At 37.0% G+C, this 18,161-nt stretch overlaps 1 pseudogene; it reads left to right on the plus strand.

The window, feature by feature from the left end:
* Nucleotides 1-8,812: 8,812 nt before the first annotated feature.
* Nucleotides 8,813-10,854, plus strand: LOC144372785 (melanoma inhibitory activity protein 2 pseudogene; annotated as a pseudogene).
* Nucleotides 10,855-18,161: the final 7,307 nt, after the last annotated feature.

The raw sequence follows: 18,161 nt of genomic DNA on the forward strand, positions 1-18,161 counted from the left end.
GTGTGAGTGTGGTGTGTGTGTGTGTGTGTGTGTGTGTGTATGTGTGTGTGTTTATATGAGTGTAGTGCTGGTGGTTAAACTGAGAGAATTATTATTCCTGAGCTATATCCTCAATTTTTTCTTTTTTTTATTTTGAGACAGGATCTTACAAAGATGCTTTGTAGTGTGCCCAAGATTTTTTAGTACATATCAAGATCAAATATGCCTGACCCAAAGGCAAAACTTACTTCCTTTAAAGCCATGATTCATAATTATTTTTAAGTAGTGAAATTTTTAAGTAGTGAAATTTATTCAAAAAGGAGAGAGGGTTACACACATATGTGGCTCATGTCAGCAATCTTAATAATTTGGGAGATTTAAGCAGAAGAATCACAATTTAAAATTCAGCCTAAATAATATGAGAGGGCCCTAAGAAACTAAGCAAGACTTTGTGTTAAAACTAAAAATAAATAAAATACAATTTAAAAAGCCTAGTGATATAGGGGTTTAGGAGAACTACCCTGGGTTAAGTATTATTTCCTCTCCCCTTTAAAAAAAAGAAACAATAAAAAAAATTTTACATCTGATGAATTTTTTATTCAATGGGGATAATATGTTTGAGAAAAAATTCTAAAGCTTATAGTAAGGATTTAAAATAAACTTGGGAAATTGCTGAAAATTGAATTGAAAAATCAAGAACAAGCAATATTTTTTAAATTTCTTATCAGGATAAATTTGAAAACAGGTATATTTTATTTCATTTATGATGATAATTCAGGATGCTATGGAAACTGCAACAATAGGACTGTATCTATATCACAAAAGTTTTGTAAATGGAGAATATGAAACACTACATAAAAAAGTGAGGGCGAGACAACATTAAGGCCATATGTGTAATCTAAAATAAATAATATACTAAATTTCCACTATATGAATTTTATCTTGAAGTATGTCTACAAAACCATACTCCTTGCATAAAGCAGAGGATTTGTGATAGTCTCAAATTAAAAATGATTTCACATTTGTGGCTGTTGTGCAGGGGCTCATATCAAAAAAGCAAGATTTGGGGCTCAAGCAATTGAAAGAAAATGTGAGAAACTTTTGGGATGGTAGGCATGCTACTTTTGAAGGCAGCAATAGCCCATAACCAACCTCTAGCTTCTATCCCTCAGCCCCCAATTTATTAAATAGAACTTTTGTTTTTTATGCAGGTCAGACAAAGAAGGCACATCAACATTTTACTGATGTAGGAGCGTGCTCACAAACAAATGTTTTTGACCTTGAGTACATGGATTGAGTATGAGTGTTTATGACCTTGGCTACTCTCTAAAAATACAGCCCTCTGGAAGCATGGCCAGGTACTAACATACTTGGTCTTTTTTTGTCCTTAAATGCCTCATGGCATTCAGCACTGAAACACGAGGACACAAACAACAACACTATGGCTGCCTGAGGTGGGGTGGGGCAGAGTTCACAGAAGATGCTTCTCTTTCCTTGACTACCTAACATTTCTCCTGACCACTTGGAATTGGTTGTCAACCTAGGATTCACCCTTTCCTGCTGCTACAATTCCCTTTGAAGAGTGGGGTGTTGTGTGAAAAAATAAGTAACACACTTACCAACACATGTTCTGGGAAACTGGGATCAGTGTTTGATGATACAACATCAGGGTCCCTGCAGGCTGGTGTCTTTTACGGGTTTGCATCCACACACAATAGAACAAGGGTATGGATGGAAAAAGGAGAGCTACCTGGAGCTTAAGATATAGCACACTGAAGATGGGTTGTGGCTAGGTGATTTTACCTCTACTAATCTGGAAATTGTATTATTATTTCTTCTCCTTCTTCTCTCCACAATTATCTGAAGCAGACACATTAACACCACATTGAAGAAGCAGCTCAACTCTTTGTGTTAATTTGTTTTCCACAGCAAACCTGAGGGCTGCTCTAAAATAAGAGAGATAACTTCAAACTTAGGCATTTTCATAAATTTAGTTTAAAAAGTCATTGTATTACATTTTACCAATTTGATATCCAGCTTTACATACAGTAACAGACATATACATCTTGTAAGATCAAATCTTTATCTTTGTAAATCATTTGGAAGTCTAAAAGAAAAACAAACAAATTAAAAAAGAAATCACTTGTCCCAAAAGAGGAGTTACAAACTTAAAATCTTTCAATGAATAGTAACTATTATGACGTCATTCATTTGGAGTTGGCAAAGATTTCAATGAATAAAGCTCCGTTTTCTTCCTAGGGTTATGTAATATATTGTAACTCACAGTCAGCTAAAGGTCAAGAAATAAAAAAGCTATTTGCAGGTGTAACATAATAACAGTAGCACTGGTGATAATAAAAGTCATTGTTGCTTCAGTCATTCTCTCTGAGAAGCATTTGCCAGGCACTGAAATCAATGCTATGTGTATAATATTGCAACCAGCCTTCAAGCATATGTTATCCTGTTTTTAATTAGAAATGTATAATATTTGTCAAGAGCAATTAACCTTCACATAGGAAAAATATGAAATCAATATTGTACAAATTAAGTAATTTAAAGCAAATAGACAAAGGACAAAATAATTTTTATTTATTTATGTTCAACACAGCATTTACAAAAGAAAACTATATCAGGAGAAGATAAAATATTACAGAAAGTTTAAAAAGATAAATAGACCACTAGCCATGCTAACAAAGAGAAGAAGAGAGAGAACCCAAATTACTAGCTTATGGGATGAAAAAGGCAATATCACAACAGACACTTCAGAAATACAGAAGATAATTAGAAATTATTTTGAAACCCTATACTCTAATAAAATAGAAGATAGTGAACGCATCGATAAATTCCTTAAGGCATATGAGCTGCCCAGATTGAGTCAGGATGATATAAACAACGTAAAAAGACCAATATCAAGTGAGGAAATAGAAAAAGCCATCAAAAGACTACCAACCAAGAAAAGCTCAGGACCAGACAGATACACAGCAGAGTTTTACAAGAACTTTAAAGAAGAACTAATACCAATACTTTGCAATGTATTTCAGGAGATAGAAAAAGATGGAGTACTTCCAAATACATTCTATGAGGCCAACATCACCCTGATTTCCAAACCAGATAAAGACACCTCAAAGAAAGAAAACTTCAGACCAGTATCCCTAATGAATTTAGATGCAAAAATCCTCAATAAACTTCTGGCAAATCGGATACAAAAACATATCAAAAAGATAGTGCACCATGACCAAGTGGGATTCATCACTGGGATACAAGGCTGGTTCAGTATACGGAAATTAATAAATGTAATTCACCACATCAATAGACTTACAGATAAGAACCATATGATCAACTCAATAGATGCTAAAAAGCATTTGACAAAATATAGCATCCCTTTATGTTCAAAACACTAGAAAAATTAGGGATAACAGAAAATTACCTCAAAATGATAAAAGCTATATACAATAAGCCTCAGGCCAGCATCTTTCTCAATGGAGAAAAATTGAAGACATTCCCTTTAAAATCTGGAACAAGACAGAGGTTCCCTCTCTCACAACTTCTATTCAACATAGTTCTTGAAACTCTAGCCAGAGCAATTAGACAGATGAAAGACATTAAAAGCATAAATATAGAAAAAGAAGAACTTAAATTAGCAGCATTTGCCAATGACATGATCCTATACCTAGCAGACCCAAAAAATTCAACCAAAAAACTTCTAGAAATAGTAAATGAATCCAGCAAAGTGCAGGATATAAAATCAATACCAATAAATCAAAGGCATTCCTGTATATCAGTGACAAATTCTCTGAAATGGAAATGAGGACAACTACTCCATTCACAATATCCTCAAAAAAAAATACCTGGAAATCAACTTAACAAAAGAGGTGAAGGAGCTATACAATGAAAACTACAGAACCTGAAAGATAGAAATAGAAGACCTTAGAAGATGGAAGGATTTACCTTGCTCATGGATTGGTAGAATTAATATTATTAGGATGGCCATGTTACCCAAAGCACTTTAGAGATTCAATGCAATTCCCATCAAAATCCCAATGACATTCTTGCAGAAATGGAAAAAGCAATCATGAAATTCATCTGGAAAAACAAGAGACCCAGAATAGCTAAAGTAATTCTAAGCAGGAAGAGTGAAATTGGTGGTATCATGATTCCAGATTTTAAACTATACTATAGAGCAATAGTAACAAAAACTGCATAGTACTGGCACCAAAACAGGCTTGTAGACCAAGGGTACAAAATAGAGGACACAGAGACAAATCCACAAAATTAAAACTACCTTATATTAGACAAAGGTGCTAAAACCGTGGAATGGAGAAAGAATAGCATCTTCAACAATGGTGCTGGGAGAAGTGGAAATCCATATGCAACAAAATGAAATTGAATCCCTTTTTCTCACCATGCACAAAAGTCAACTCAAAATGGATCAAGGAGCTAGGAATCAGACCAGAGACTCTGCATGTAAAAGAAGATAAAGTTGGCCCTAATCTTTATCACATGGGGTCAGGCCCCAAATATCTTAATAAGACACCTGTAGCACAAGAGTTAAAACCAAGAATCAACAAATGGGAAAAATTTAAACTAAAAAGTTTTTTCTCAGCAAGAGAAATAATATCTGAGATGAATAGGGAGCCTACAACCTGGGAACAAATTTTTACCCCCCAAACATCAGATAGAGCTCTAATCTCAAAGAACTAAAAAAGTTAAACAACAAAAAAGCAAATAACCCAATCAACAAATGGGACAAGAACTTGAAAAGAAACTTCTCAGAAGAGGACATACAATCAATCAACAAGTACATAAAAAATGCTAATTATCTTTAGCAATCAGAGAAATTCAAATTAAAACTACTCTAAGATACCATCTCACTCCAATAAGAATGGCAGCCATTATGAAGTCAAAGAACAATAAGCGCTGGCGAGGTTGCGGGGGGAAAAAAGTACACTCATACCTTGCTGGTGTGACTGAAAATTGGTGCAGCCAATTTGGAAAGCAGTATGGAGATTCATTAGAAATCTGGGAATGGAACCACTATTTGACCCAGCTATTCCCCTTCTGGGGCTAGAGCAAAAAGACCTAAAAAGAGCATACTACGGGACACAGCCACATCAATGTTTATAGCAGCACAATTCACAATAGCTATAATGTGGAACCAACCTAGATGCCCTTCAATAGACGAATGGATTAAAAAAATATGGCATTTATACACAATGGAATATTACTCAGCACTAAAAAATAACAAGATCATGGCATTTGAAGGAAAATTGATGGCATTATAGCAGACTATGCTAAGTGAAGTGAGTCAATCCCTGAAAAACAAATGCCAAATGTCTACTATGATATAAGGGGGATGACTCAAAATGGGATAGGGAGGAAGACCATGAGAAGAAGACTACCACTAAATAGGAAAGAAAGGTGGGAGGGAAAAAGAGGTAGAAGGAAAGTTGCAAAAAAGATGGGAGGAGAAGCACATTGTTATACAGAATACATATATGATGTTCTAATGAGAAAAAGAAAAAAAGTGTGTCACATTGGATTGGATACACAGAAAGGATGGGAGAGGAGGGGAGGAGTAAGGAGGATAGGAAGGGCAAAAGAATAAAATAGACAATATGATTGATGTATGTACACTCCATGTATGTATTATATGTAAAAATACATTCTGCTGTCATATATGAGTAAAAAAAATTAAAAAATAAAGTAAAAAAAAATTACAGTACAATGATATAAAATAACAGTTCTTATTTAACCAGTTGTTCAATTTTTATGGTTGCTGGTCTATAAAGAAAATAAAACTTAACAAAAACAAAAACACTCCATTTACAATCTCCTCAAAAAAAATAAAATACTTGGGAATCAACCTAACAAAAGAGGTGAAAGATTTATACAATGAGAACTACAGAACCCTAAAGAGAGAAGTAGAAGAAGATCTTAGAAGATGAAAAAATATACCATCTTCATGGATAGGCAGAACTAACATTATCAAAATGGTGATATTACCAAAAGTTCTCTATAGGTTTAATGCAATGCCAATCAAAATCCCAATGGCATTTCTTGTAGAAATAGATAAAGCAATCATGAAATTCATATGGAAAAATAAAAGACCCAGAATAGCAAAAGCAATTCTAAGCAGGAAGTGTGAATCAGGCGGTATAGCGATACTAGATTTCAAACTATATTACAGAGCAATAGTGACAAAAACAGCATGGTACTTGTACCAAAGCAGACGGGTGGACCAGTGGTATAGAATAGAGGACACAGAGACTAATCCACAAAGTTACAACTATCTTATATTTGATAAAGGGGCTAAAAGCATGCAATGGAGTAAGGATAGCATCTTCAACAAATGGTGTTGGGAAAACTGGAAATCCATATGCAACAAAATGAAACTGAATCTCTTTCTCTCGCCATGCACAAAAGTTAACTCAAAATGAATCAAGGAGCTTGATATCAAATCAGAGACTCTGTGTCTGATAGAAGAAAAAGTTGGCTCCGATCTACATATTGTAGGGTCGGGCTCCAAATTCCTTAATAGGACACCCATAGCACAAGAGTTAATAACAAGAATCAACAAATGAGACTTACTTAAACTAAAAAGTTTTTTCTCAGCAAGAGAAACAATAAGAGAGGTAAATAGGGAGCCTACATCCTGGGAACAAATTTTTACTCCTCACAGTTCAGATAAAGCCCTAATATCCAGAGTATACAAAGAACTCAAAAATTAGACAATAAGATAACAAATAACCCAATCAACAAATGGGCCCAGGACCTGAACAGACACTCCTCAGAGGAGAATATACAATCAATCAACAAGTACATGAAAAAATGCTCACCACCTCTAGCAGTCAGAGAAATGCAAATCAAAACACCCTAAGATACCATCTCACTCTAGTATGATTGGCAGCCATTATGAAGTCAAACAACAACAAGTGCTGGCGAGGATGTGGAAAAAAGGGTACACTTGTATATTGCTGGTGGGACTGAAATTGGTGCGGCCAATTTGGAAAGCAGTATGGAGATTCCTGGGAAAGCTGGGAATGGAACCACCGTTTGACCCTGCTATTGCCCTTCTCAGACTATTCCCTGAAGACCTTAAAAGAGCATGCTACAGGGATACTGCCACATCGATGTTCATAGCAGCACAATTCACAATAGCTAGACTGTGGAACCAACCCAGATGCCCTTCAATAGATGAATGGATAAAAAAAATGTGGCATTTATCACCATGGAATATTATGCAGCACTTAAAAATGACAAAATCATGGAATTTGCAGGGAAATGGATGGCACTAGAGCAGATTATGCTTAGTGAAGCTAGCCAATCCCTAAAAAACAAATACCAAATGTCTTCTTTGATATAATGATAGCAACTATGAACAGAGCAAGGAGGAAGAACAGAAAGAAAAGATTAACATTAAACAGAGACATGAGATGGGAGGGAAAGGGCGAGAAAAGGTAAATTGCATGGAAATGAAGGGAGTCCCTTATTGGTATACAAAATTACATATAAGAGGTTGTGAGGGGAATGGGAAAATAAACAAGGAGAGAAATGAATTACAGTAGATGGGGTAAAGAGAGAAGATGTGAGGGAAGGGGAGGGGGGATAGTAGGGGATAGGAAAAGTAGTATAATACAACAATTACTAATAGGGCATTATGTAAAATTGTGGATGTGTAACCGACATGATTCTGCAATCTGCATTTGGGGTAAAAATTGGGAGTTCATAACCCACTTCAATCTAATGTATGAAATATGATATGGCAAGAGCTTTGTAATGTTGTGATCAACCAATAAAAAATAAATGTAAAATGCAAATAAGATAAAAATAAAAAAAAGAAAGAAAAATAAAATAAAATAGAGACCTAAAAAAAAAAAACAATGTTATGGGTAAACTTAAAAAAAAAGAAAAATAAGTCATTAAACCAGCTTTAAAAAGAAAGAAAGAAAGAAAGAAAGAAAGAAAGAAAGAAAGAAGAAAGAAAGAAAGAAAGAAGTGTATCATGATAGATTTCTCCTTTAGAAATAATTCAAATGACCTTCCTAGAAAGAGTCAGCAGGTCTGGGGATATAGCATGCAGAAGGCCTTGGAGGTTAAAGCCCAATACTGCAAGAAAAGAAAAGGGAGGGAAGGGAGAAATAAAGAAAGAAGGGAGGGAAGAAGGGAGGAAGTAAAGAAGGAAGAAAAAGAAAAAATGAAGAAAGGAGGGAGGAAGGAAGGAAGGAAGAAAAAAGGGAGAGAACAAAATCAGGGAAAGCAATGGGTCATTAAAGCAAAAGGGCAAGCAGTACAAATATAAATATATGAAATAAAATCTGTTGAGACAGTTTAGAGAGCTTTAGAATTTGCATGACATCAAACTGAATGGTATTATTACTGTATAGAAACTTAAGAAGCTCCACCTTGGCCTGGCCTAAACCAAACTCAGGGGTGGGAGGCATAGAGAGGACTCCTGTCTGGCTGGAGTGGAAGTGACCTGAACCCGTGACACTTCAGGATGCACTGGTTAGGGAAGGAATGGGCCAAGACTCCCCTGATGGGCACTTGAGCACCACAAGGCTCCTGGGAGTCCTTCCCCCCAGCTCCCCACCTTCACAACCCCCCCTTGCAGGCATTCTCAGTGGTCTGTTCCGTTGCCTGGTGCAGGTTTGAGTTCCTCACCAAACACCTGAGTGTTCACAGCCTATGTTGGCCTGCCTGGGCAGGCTGTGGTTGTGGTTGCAAGAGCCAAAGCCAACTTAGCTTGATGGAGGCACCAAGGACTGCCCTACAGCCATATTAGCGGGTGGTCCTGGAAGAAGTAGGCAGGGTTTGGGCAGCATTGTCTGAAGACATGAAGCCAGGCCCTAATCCTTATGATGTTCCTTGGGAGTTGGTGATGTGTAGAGCTATTGGATGTTTTGCTCTTCTTTTGTTTTTGTGGAGAAGTTTTCAGTGTGTTAGAAGCAGGCTTTATGTGGGAAGAGAAAAACAGCTGGCTTTAAAACTTTCTAGAAGAATTGAAGAAAAATGTGAACTACTAGAGAAAGTTGGCCTTGTTCAAAAAGAGCTTGAAGGCTTAGAGTCAACTTTAAAGGGCAGCAATTCTGAGAAGGGTCTAAGAGACGTCCCAAATTTGGAGGCAACCTATGAAAAGCTGCATAGGTCCAAACCGAGCCATGGGGATGAAAGACTCTTTCTAGAAAAAGAGCTAAAAGAACAAAAGGCCAAACATTGTAAACAGGATGAAATCATGGCAGATATACCGAGAAGGATAAAGTCCTTTGAAGGTGAATCAGAATCAGTAGATCACAAATAGCTGAAACTAAAACAAACTTGAGACTGTTTCAAATGAGTGAGGAAGAACTTCAGCTGGCAATGAAGGAAGCCTTGGATGAACGTTCCCAGCTTCAGCAAAGTCAGAAACCCATCTTACAAGGAGACGCTGAAGCATGGAGGGAACAAGGACGTGTCCAATGTAAAGAGAGCACCACATTGGAAGACTCTCAATTCCATGCAAAACAAGTTCAAACTGATAAAGAAAATCACATGGAGTCTCTTACTGAAGGCTTGCTGAAGATGAAAGATAGGTCTTCTCCAACCAAGGAAGCCCAAACAGACATTGGGAACTTGGAATGGGGAATGACGAGTGAATCAGGAATTGGTGCTCACTTGGATGATGAGCCCAAAGGAGCTTTGAAGAAACTGGTTGATGGTGCTAAGCTAAAGGCCTCCTTAGAAACATTAGAAGGACAAAGATATCAAACTGTGCTTTATTATCTGAAGTAGAGAAAACAAAGGAAGACCTCAGAGAACAGATTAGAAGTCTGAAGACTGAACAGGCAACCTTGTTATCAGAAAATACATGGCTTGAAGGTGAGAATGAGAACCTTCAGCAGAAATTTAAAGTCATGATGGAATGCTATCAAGAAAATATGATGAAACTCCATGGGAACTCAGAGTAGAGGAAAATTACCGGGTGGGGCAAGAGGAGAAACTTTCCAAGGTCAAAGAAGAGATGGGCCATACAAGAGAAGAGCTGGAGACCTACAGAAAGCAAGCCAAATATCTTAAAGAAGAATTGGAGAGAACCATTCAATCCTGTCAGGGGAAGATTATTTACTGTGAGAAAAAAGCACATGAGAGTGAGTTGGCGGCTTGGATTGCTGAAAGAAACCTCCATTATTTCATGAAACAAAACGCTCACAACAGACAAAAGTTAACTGAAAGGGAGCTTCAATTTGAACTTGTAGAGGAAGATCCCTGTGCACTTGGTGTTTCAAATGCAGCATTGGGCAGAAAGCATTCCCCCAATGGTCCCTCACCATTGGGTCCTCCTTGGCAAGGTGGATGTTATTCGAATTATGGTAGACCATCGCGACCAGCAGAACTCAGAGGTTCTAATCTGCCTTCTTTGGATAAAGAGGATGGGCCTATGTCTTCAGAAAGTCAATCCAGTAGAAAGGAGACCAAAATCAATCTTGATGATTCCAATGTCCCCGATTCATCTCTCCCTGCTGAAAACCAAGCAACTGGCTCTGGCTCATTGTTGGCACCTTTTCCTCCAGTCAGAGGTGAATTGTTTCCTGTGGACCCGAGGAGTCAGTTCATGAGGAGAGAACCATTTTCCCCTCCACCTCCTCCAGTTCATGAGAAGAGGACCATTTTCCCCTCTGCCTCCTCCAGGAAACAGGTATGGGGCACCTCCCGGCCTACCACCCCCTCCATTTTTTGCAATGCCAGATGTCTATGAATGGAGGTATTTTCCTCATGACCTTACCCCAAGAGCTGGATTTCCTCCCCCCACCCCTGTATTCTGAAAGTAGAAGTGAGTGCCCTTAAGGCTTCATTCCACCTTCAGGTGAGCCTGCTACTGAACATCAACAAGAAACCTGATATTTTTGATCTCTCTTCAAAAGTAATTTGACTTACCTCTCATTTTTAGTTTTTAAGTAATTGCTTTTACTTAAGTAAGTGATTATACTTTTGCTCTGACTGAAGCTAAATAAAACTATAATTCTTAGGATAGTATTTTGGAAATAAAGATGGTTTAAATATGATATTATGAGTAAATTATTTCCATTCTATTTTACTCTAAAGATTACAGCATTGAATTTGATTGATCCACTATTCTATAAACAACAATGGGATTTTCATGTATGTCATCTAGCCTCTGGGGATATTTTAAATGCCCAACAAAGACAGTCCCTTTATACAAAGAAGTGTATTTACTATGATTGTAGCAAATGTGAAAGGAACTTTATGCTTAATGAAAGATTTTCATTGATTTTCAGTCTTGTGGGGCATGTCAACTAGTTTTCCCATAAAACAATAACTAGAGCATATTAAGAGTAAGCCAGAAAACACTACTAAACATGTCATGGAAGTAGGAGATCTCAAATACAAAGAAAGTTGCAGTTCTCAGGAAACATTTTGGAATTGGAAACCACAATTTAAACTCACTCTGTTCCCATTTTCCCTGAGTCATCTTGATGACTTCTTCTTCTTCTTCCTCCTCTCCTCTCCTCCTCCTCCTCCTCCTCCTCCTCCTCCTCCTCCTCCTCCTCCTCCACCACCACCTTCTCCTTCTCCTTCTCCTTCTTCTTCTTCTTCCTATTTTTCTTTGTGTTCTTCATCTTTGAGTTCCCTTCTATTGTACTCTAAAGTGTACAGCATTGAATTTGATTAATCCATGATTCCATAAACAACAATGAGATTTTCAGTTATGACATATAGTTTATTGGGATATTTTAAATGCCCAACAAAGACAGTCCCTTTATACAAAGAAGTGTATTTACTATGATTGTAGCAAATGTGAAAGGAACTTTTGCTTAATGAAAGATTTTCATTGATTTACAGTCTTGTGGGGCATGTCAGCTGGTTTTTCCTTAAAAGAATAATTACAGCATATTAAGATTAATCCAAAGAACACTACTAAACATGTCATGAAAGTAGGAGATCTGAAATATTTTAAAAAGTGCAGTTCTGAAGAAACATTTTGGAATTGGAAACCAAAATTTAAACTCACTCTATTGCCATTTTCCCTGAGTCATCATTGATGACTACTACTTCTTCTTCTTCTTCTTCTTCTTCTTCTTCTTCTTCTTCTTCTTCTTCTTCTTCTTCTTCTTCTTCTTCCTATTCTTTTTCATGTTCTTCATCTTTGAGTTCTTCTTCTACCTTTAATAAATTAATCACTCAATTAATTAATTTTTATGTGATTCTGAGGATCCTACTCAGTATCTTGCATATGCTAAGTGAGTGCTGTGCCACTGACCCAACACCCCATTCCCTGTCTTTTATATTTTATGCCCATTTTCATGAAATTCAGAATTGCATTAAGGCATTAAAAATATTGAGTCCAAAAATGAAATTAGAATGTACAGTATGTACTTATAGGCAATTACCTAAATGATAGATGGCTGCCTGCTAGTGTAAGAATCAAAATTCCCACAACTAAAGGACAATCTTTGTTCTGACATTTGAGCTGTCATAAGTAAAGTATACTATTTCCTTCATTATTTATGAGGACACATATAGCACCAATGAATGAATCTAGTAGGTATACCAGTAAGTTGAAATAACCACTAACAATCACCAAAAAAAGGAATTGAGTATATCTCCATTCTCAAAAAAAAACCATGGATAACCAACAACAATTAGGCCTAAATTATTTCTGAATGTTCTATTCATGATGGGGATTCTTTCATTCTATAGTGGTCTTCTCAAAGGCCTGAAATATATTCTAGTCCTTGCTAGCATCTGCTCTTCCACAATAGAGGACTTGGGAACAATAGAATTTGACTGAAATACAGTAGATTCATATATTGAGGGATATCAATATTCCTCAAAAATGCTGTGGACACCAGAGTACTGATATTTGTTAAAAGAATCCTGTTTACAGTTTGTGAAATAGAAGACTCTGAATCATTGTTTTTAGTAATTACCAAGACCACATGGTTCTAGGCTTGGTACTTTACAAAAGAGAAATGTTAGAAAAGTTTATGGAGATGAAAGTTTCTCTAGCTTTCATATTATTTTTAAGAATAGGAATCTTTTAAAAGTATAGGATTTAATACTCTTTAAGAGATTATACTTAACTTCAGTTTTTAAAATTAAAATAGTATAGAACTTTTCACCCTCCACATTAATACAACATGTAAAACTCTGGCTAGAATATTAAATAATGATTATCATGTAGGGAGTATAAATAGGCATTGCACTTGTTGTCTGTGTCTAACAAAATATGATGGTGCCTATGATCCAGAATACTCCACTTTTGAATCCAAAACCCAGAGCACATTGAAGTGTACAATACAAAATAAGTTTTTTAATACCCCATAAACTTTTTGACTGAGTTTTACCATAGAAGGTATAGTTAATATTCACCTATTAGAGCCTAGTAATATATATTCATGAAAATTAAATAACATTTACTCTGACACCTTTTACTACATTTTCTTCTCTTTTCAAATGTAGATTGCATACTACTTAATTTATGTTATTAACTGGTGTTTAAAAAAAAACTGCCATGAAACACTAGAAATATGTTCATCATGGCAACTATATGTCTCTTCACTATGGTATTGCTTAATGGGAAGGGGGGAGGGCTGAATATAACTTAAAAGTCCTTTAGTATGTAGAAAATATAATGTGAATTACAATTCAGTTACCAGTTTGAACTTGATCTGGGTAGCAGGGATACATCTCTCTGCAATAGGCATGCTTCTGAAAAATAGAATGTAGAGCTACAAAAGTGTAGAGAGCCACAAACAAGTCAAGATGGCGCCTGGCAATTTGCTAAGAGGAGTGGTTTGAGGTAATGCCAGCAAGTCTCTAAGATGATGTTGATTGAGTTAAGCTGTGTATAATTGTTAAAATGATAAGGATTGCTGTATCTGGATGATGTTAATTGAAACAAGCTGTGTATAATTACTTAAGTGTCTATATACCTCTACTCTCCTACAATAAAGCGGCTCCTGCTGTATCAACCTTCACAAGTTGCCTGTCACTCCTCCCGGCTATTTTGCCCAGCCAGCCGGACTGTGGCAGATGGTGGCCTGTACAGGGAGCCCCGGGATACTCGGGGGAGAATGACAAGGAAAAGCTGCCCACCCCTAAAGATAGATAGGACAGGAGCAAATCTGCTCGTCTCTAGCAGACAGGGCGAGAGGAAGTATGGCCATTTTTTAAAAATGAAGAAGATTGATAAAATATGTTTGTATCTTGTTTTGTCTTTGTCTTTGTTAGGAAATATGGAAGGGGTGTTAGGTAAATTGCTGAGGAAAGGAGGCACCCAGTGAAATTAAGAACAGTTAAGACATATGTTGATAAAAGACTAGGAACTCTAGTCAGAGGAAGAAAGAAAGTTTAGAGGAGGAAGGATTATCAGGAAAGGAATTACAACAGGAGGCTCCTATGAATCTCTTTTCATCAACGGAGGGTGCATGAAGCATGTTGGCTGCTGTGGGCGTGAGCCGGTAGTGGATGCATTGGGGACCTTCCAGCTGACGGCTCTTCCTCACCCCCCCCCCACCATGGGACTGCCCGAGGATGCTGCAGCTGTGGAGGCCGGGCCACAGGGCCTCTGATGTTTGGTCATTTCCAATGCCAATAACTACAATGGTTCTCTCCTACCTGGAAGCTAATGAGTAATGAGCACCATTAAGACCTATTTCTTTTTTTTTTTAATTATTTATTATTTATTTATTTATTTTTAGTCATACATGACAGCAGAATGAATTTTGACATATAATACATACATGGAATATTCATACATCAATCATATTGTCAATTCTTTTCTGCTGCCTTTTCTATCCTCCTTACTCCTCCCCTCCTCTCCAATCCTTTCTCTCGATCCAATCTAATGTGACACACTTTTTTCTTTTCTCATTACAACATCATATATGTATTCCGTAAATAGTGAGGTTCTCCTTCCATCTTCCCTGCAACTGCCCTTCTCCCTCTTTTTCCCTCCCACCTCTCTTCCCTATTTAGTGGTAGTCTTCTTCTAAAACCATGCAATGGAGAAACAATAGCATCTTCAGCAAATGGTGCTGGAAGAACTGGAAACCCAATGCAAAAAATGAAATTGAATCCCTTTCTCTCACTATGCACAAAAGTCAACTCAAAATGGATCAAGGTGCTAGGAATCAGACCAGAGACTCTGCATCTAATAGAAGATAAAGTTGGCCCTAATCTTCATCACATGGGGGCAGGCCCCATATTTCTTAATAAGACACCTATAGCACAAGAGTTAAAACCAAGAATCAACAAATGGGACAAATTCAAACTAAAAAGTTTTTTCTCAGCAAGAGAAATAATATGTGAGGTAAATAGGGAGCCTACATACTGGGAACAAATTTTTACCCCCCAAACATCAGATAGAGCTCTAATCTCAAAGAACTAAAAAAGTTAAACAACAAAAAAGCAAATAACCCAATCAACAAGTGGGACAAGGACTTGAACAGAAACTTCTCAGAATAGAACATACAATCAATCAACAAGTACATAAAATATGCTCATCATCTCTAACAATCAGAGAAATTCAAATTAAAACTACTCTAAGATACCATCTCACTCCAATAAGAATGGCATCAATTATGAAGTCAAACAACAATAAGTGCTGGCAAGGTTGCGGGGAAAAAAGTACACTCATACCTTGCTGGTGGGACTGCAAATTGTTGCAGCCAATTTAGAAAGCAGTATGGAGATTCCTTAGAAAGCTGGGAATGGAACCACCATTTGACCCACCTATTCCCCTTCTCGTACTATACCCAAAAGACCTAAAAAGTGCATACTACAGGGACACAGCCATATCAATGTATATAGCAGCACAATTCACAATAGCTGGAATGTGGAACTAACCTAGGTGCCCTTCAATAGATGAATATATTTAAATATATGGCATTTATACCCAATGAAATATTATTCAGCACTAAAAAATAACAAGATCATGGCATTTGCAGGCAAATGGATTGCATTAGAGCAGATTATGCTAAGTGAAGGTAGCCAATCCCTAAAAAACAAATGCCAAATATCTTCTCTTATATAAGGGGGGTGACTCAAAATGGGATAGGGAAGAAGAGCATGAGAAGAAGACTACCACTAAAAAGGCCTATTTCAAATGTAAAAATCCTTGAGATAATGTACTAAATTGTTCAGAAAGTTGTTTCTTAGTGCTTCCTGGAATACTACAGGATTTTCTTTAGCCATCATTGTCGGAGTTCCTGCCTTCGTTCCAGTGCCGGTGAGTACGAGGGTGGAGAGATTTCCACTGTTGCTGAGAACCGGACAAGACTTCAGATCATCATAGCTGATTGCTGTTTCTGCTGCTACAGCTGAGGCTAGCTGCCTGCAGAAATTATCTGGGCTGTGATTTACCTGGACTGTGAACTTAATGGACTGTGATTTAATTAGATACTGCTTTACCTGGATTGTGACAACAAACTGTAATCTATTGAGACAACAAATTGTAACTCAGTATCTTTGCTAAAGGTGTCATTGCTGGTATAATTTTTCCAAAGGCTTCTTACTTGGAGCCATCAATTGGCATGGTATCATGGCATTTTGTATCCTCCCTTTCTGCTTGTAGCAGATTATTTATGGTGTTTGTGTAAAAGAAACAATTGTCATTATCCACAATATGGCTAAGTGTGTTGGGCCAGTAGTCAAAGACAAGTAGGATCCAATTACAATGCTACCAACCTATGACAGGAGGCTGACGATTTGAGGTCAGACCATCCAATGTCGGGTAGGACCATGTATACTATTGGACAACCTAGAAGAACCAGGGTCCCTAAGCCACATACTTGTTGTTTAAAAATAAAAGGGGGAAAATGTAGAGAGCCACAAACAAGTCAAGATGGCGCCTGGCACTTTGCCAAGAGGAGTGGTGTGAGGTAAAGTTATGGAGTCATTAAGATGATGTTGATTGAGTTGAGCTGTGTATAACTGTTAAGATGAGAGGATTGCTGTATCTGAATGATGTTAACTAATTATACACAGCTTGTTTCAATTAGGTGTATATATACCTCTACTCTCCTACAATGAAGTGGCTCCCTCTGTATCAACCTTTACAAGTTGCTTGTCACGTTCCTCCCCTCCCCCCCCAGTTTTTTGCCCAGCCAGCCAGACTCCAGCACAAAAGCAGAATGATATTTTCAGAATGCCATGTTATGTTTGTAGATAGACAGATAGATAGATAGATAGATAGATAGATAGATAGATAGATAGATAGATAGATAGATAGACAGATAGATGATATACAAATATGAGAATGGTCTGGCAGTATATTTTTTTAAATAATAACATCTCAGGAGTGTGGAGGTACTAGCAGATAAAGAGGACTGTAGCTACATGTGCAATGGTTTAACTTCTAAAGAGTTTTTAAAAGGTTTACTGACAAAAATTTCAAAGGGTTTCAGTAAGTTTTGAGGTGTAACTTAGTAAAATGAGTTTAGAGGTGACAAGGAATCATGTGCAGTTCAATAGAACCAGGAATAATATGCATACACATGAATCCATGAATAAGAGGAAAGAGGAAAATTAAATAAAAATCAGAAGAACTGAGGAGAGATTAGGAATATGGAGGTGTATAGGAACAGCTGGATAAGAAAGCATGAAGTGGGCAGAAAAAGAGGAAGAAAAGGCCTCCCAGCTTGTAAACTGATCCATCCCTCCTGGGTAGTACAACTGTATAAATAACAGAGTGGATGGCTTAGTGGGAATGTACTTTTGAAACTCTGTTGACACAGACAACAGAAAGTGCCATGAGGGTGGCAAACTGAACCCGGTAAGCCCAATTAACCCCTTTGCCTTGGTATTATAAAGTAGCTATCTATCTTACAGTGCCTCTGTTGATCTACATTGATATGTTTTAGGACCAAATGCAATGATAAATCATTGTTTCATGTATTGATGAATTCTCCCAATTTCACAAAGCACACATCCATTTTATTGTGTGTTCTGAATATCTTCTTTTCTACTCACATCTGGTTTTAAGAAACATTTTGAAAGGAAAGAAGATATCACTAAGCCACCCACATCCTTTATTATACTACAAATTGAGTGTTATTTCAAGTTGTTTTTTTTTTTTTTTGCTCCTCAAGATAGCATGTCAAACATAGAAATTGTCATTCTCCTACTAGGTGTACAAATATTTGCAAAAAAACACGTTGTGCAGAGTTGAAATATGTGAAAGC

This window comes from Ictidomys tridecemlineatus, unplaced genomic scaffold (assembly GCF_052094955.1).
Source record: "Ictidomys tridecemlineatus isolate mIctTri1 unplaced genomic scaffold, mIctTri1.hap1 Scaffold_1625, whole genome shotgun sequence".
Classification (NCBI taxonomy): domain Eukaryota; kingdom Metazoa; phylum Chordata; class Mammalia; order Rodentia; family Sciuridae; genus Ictidomys; species Ictidomys tridecemlineatus.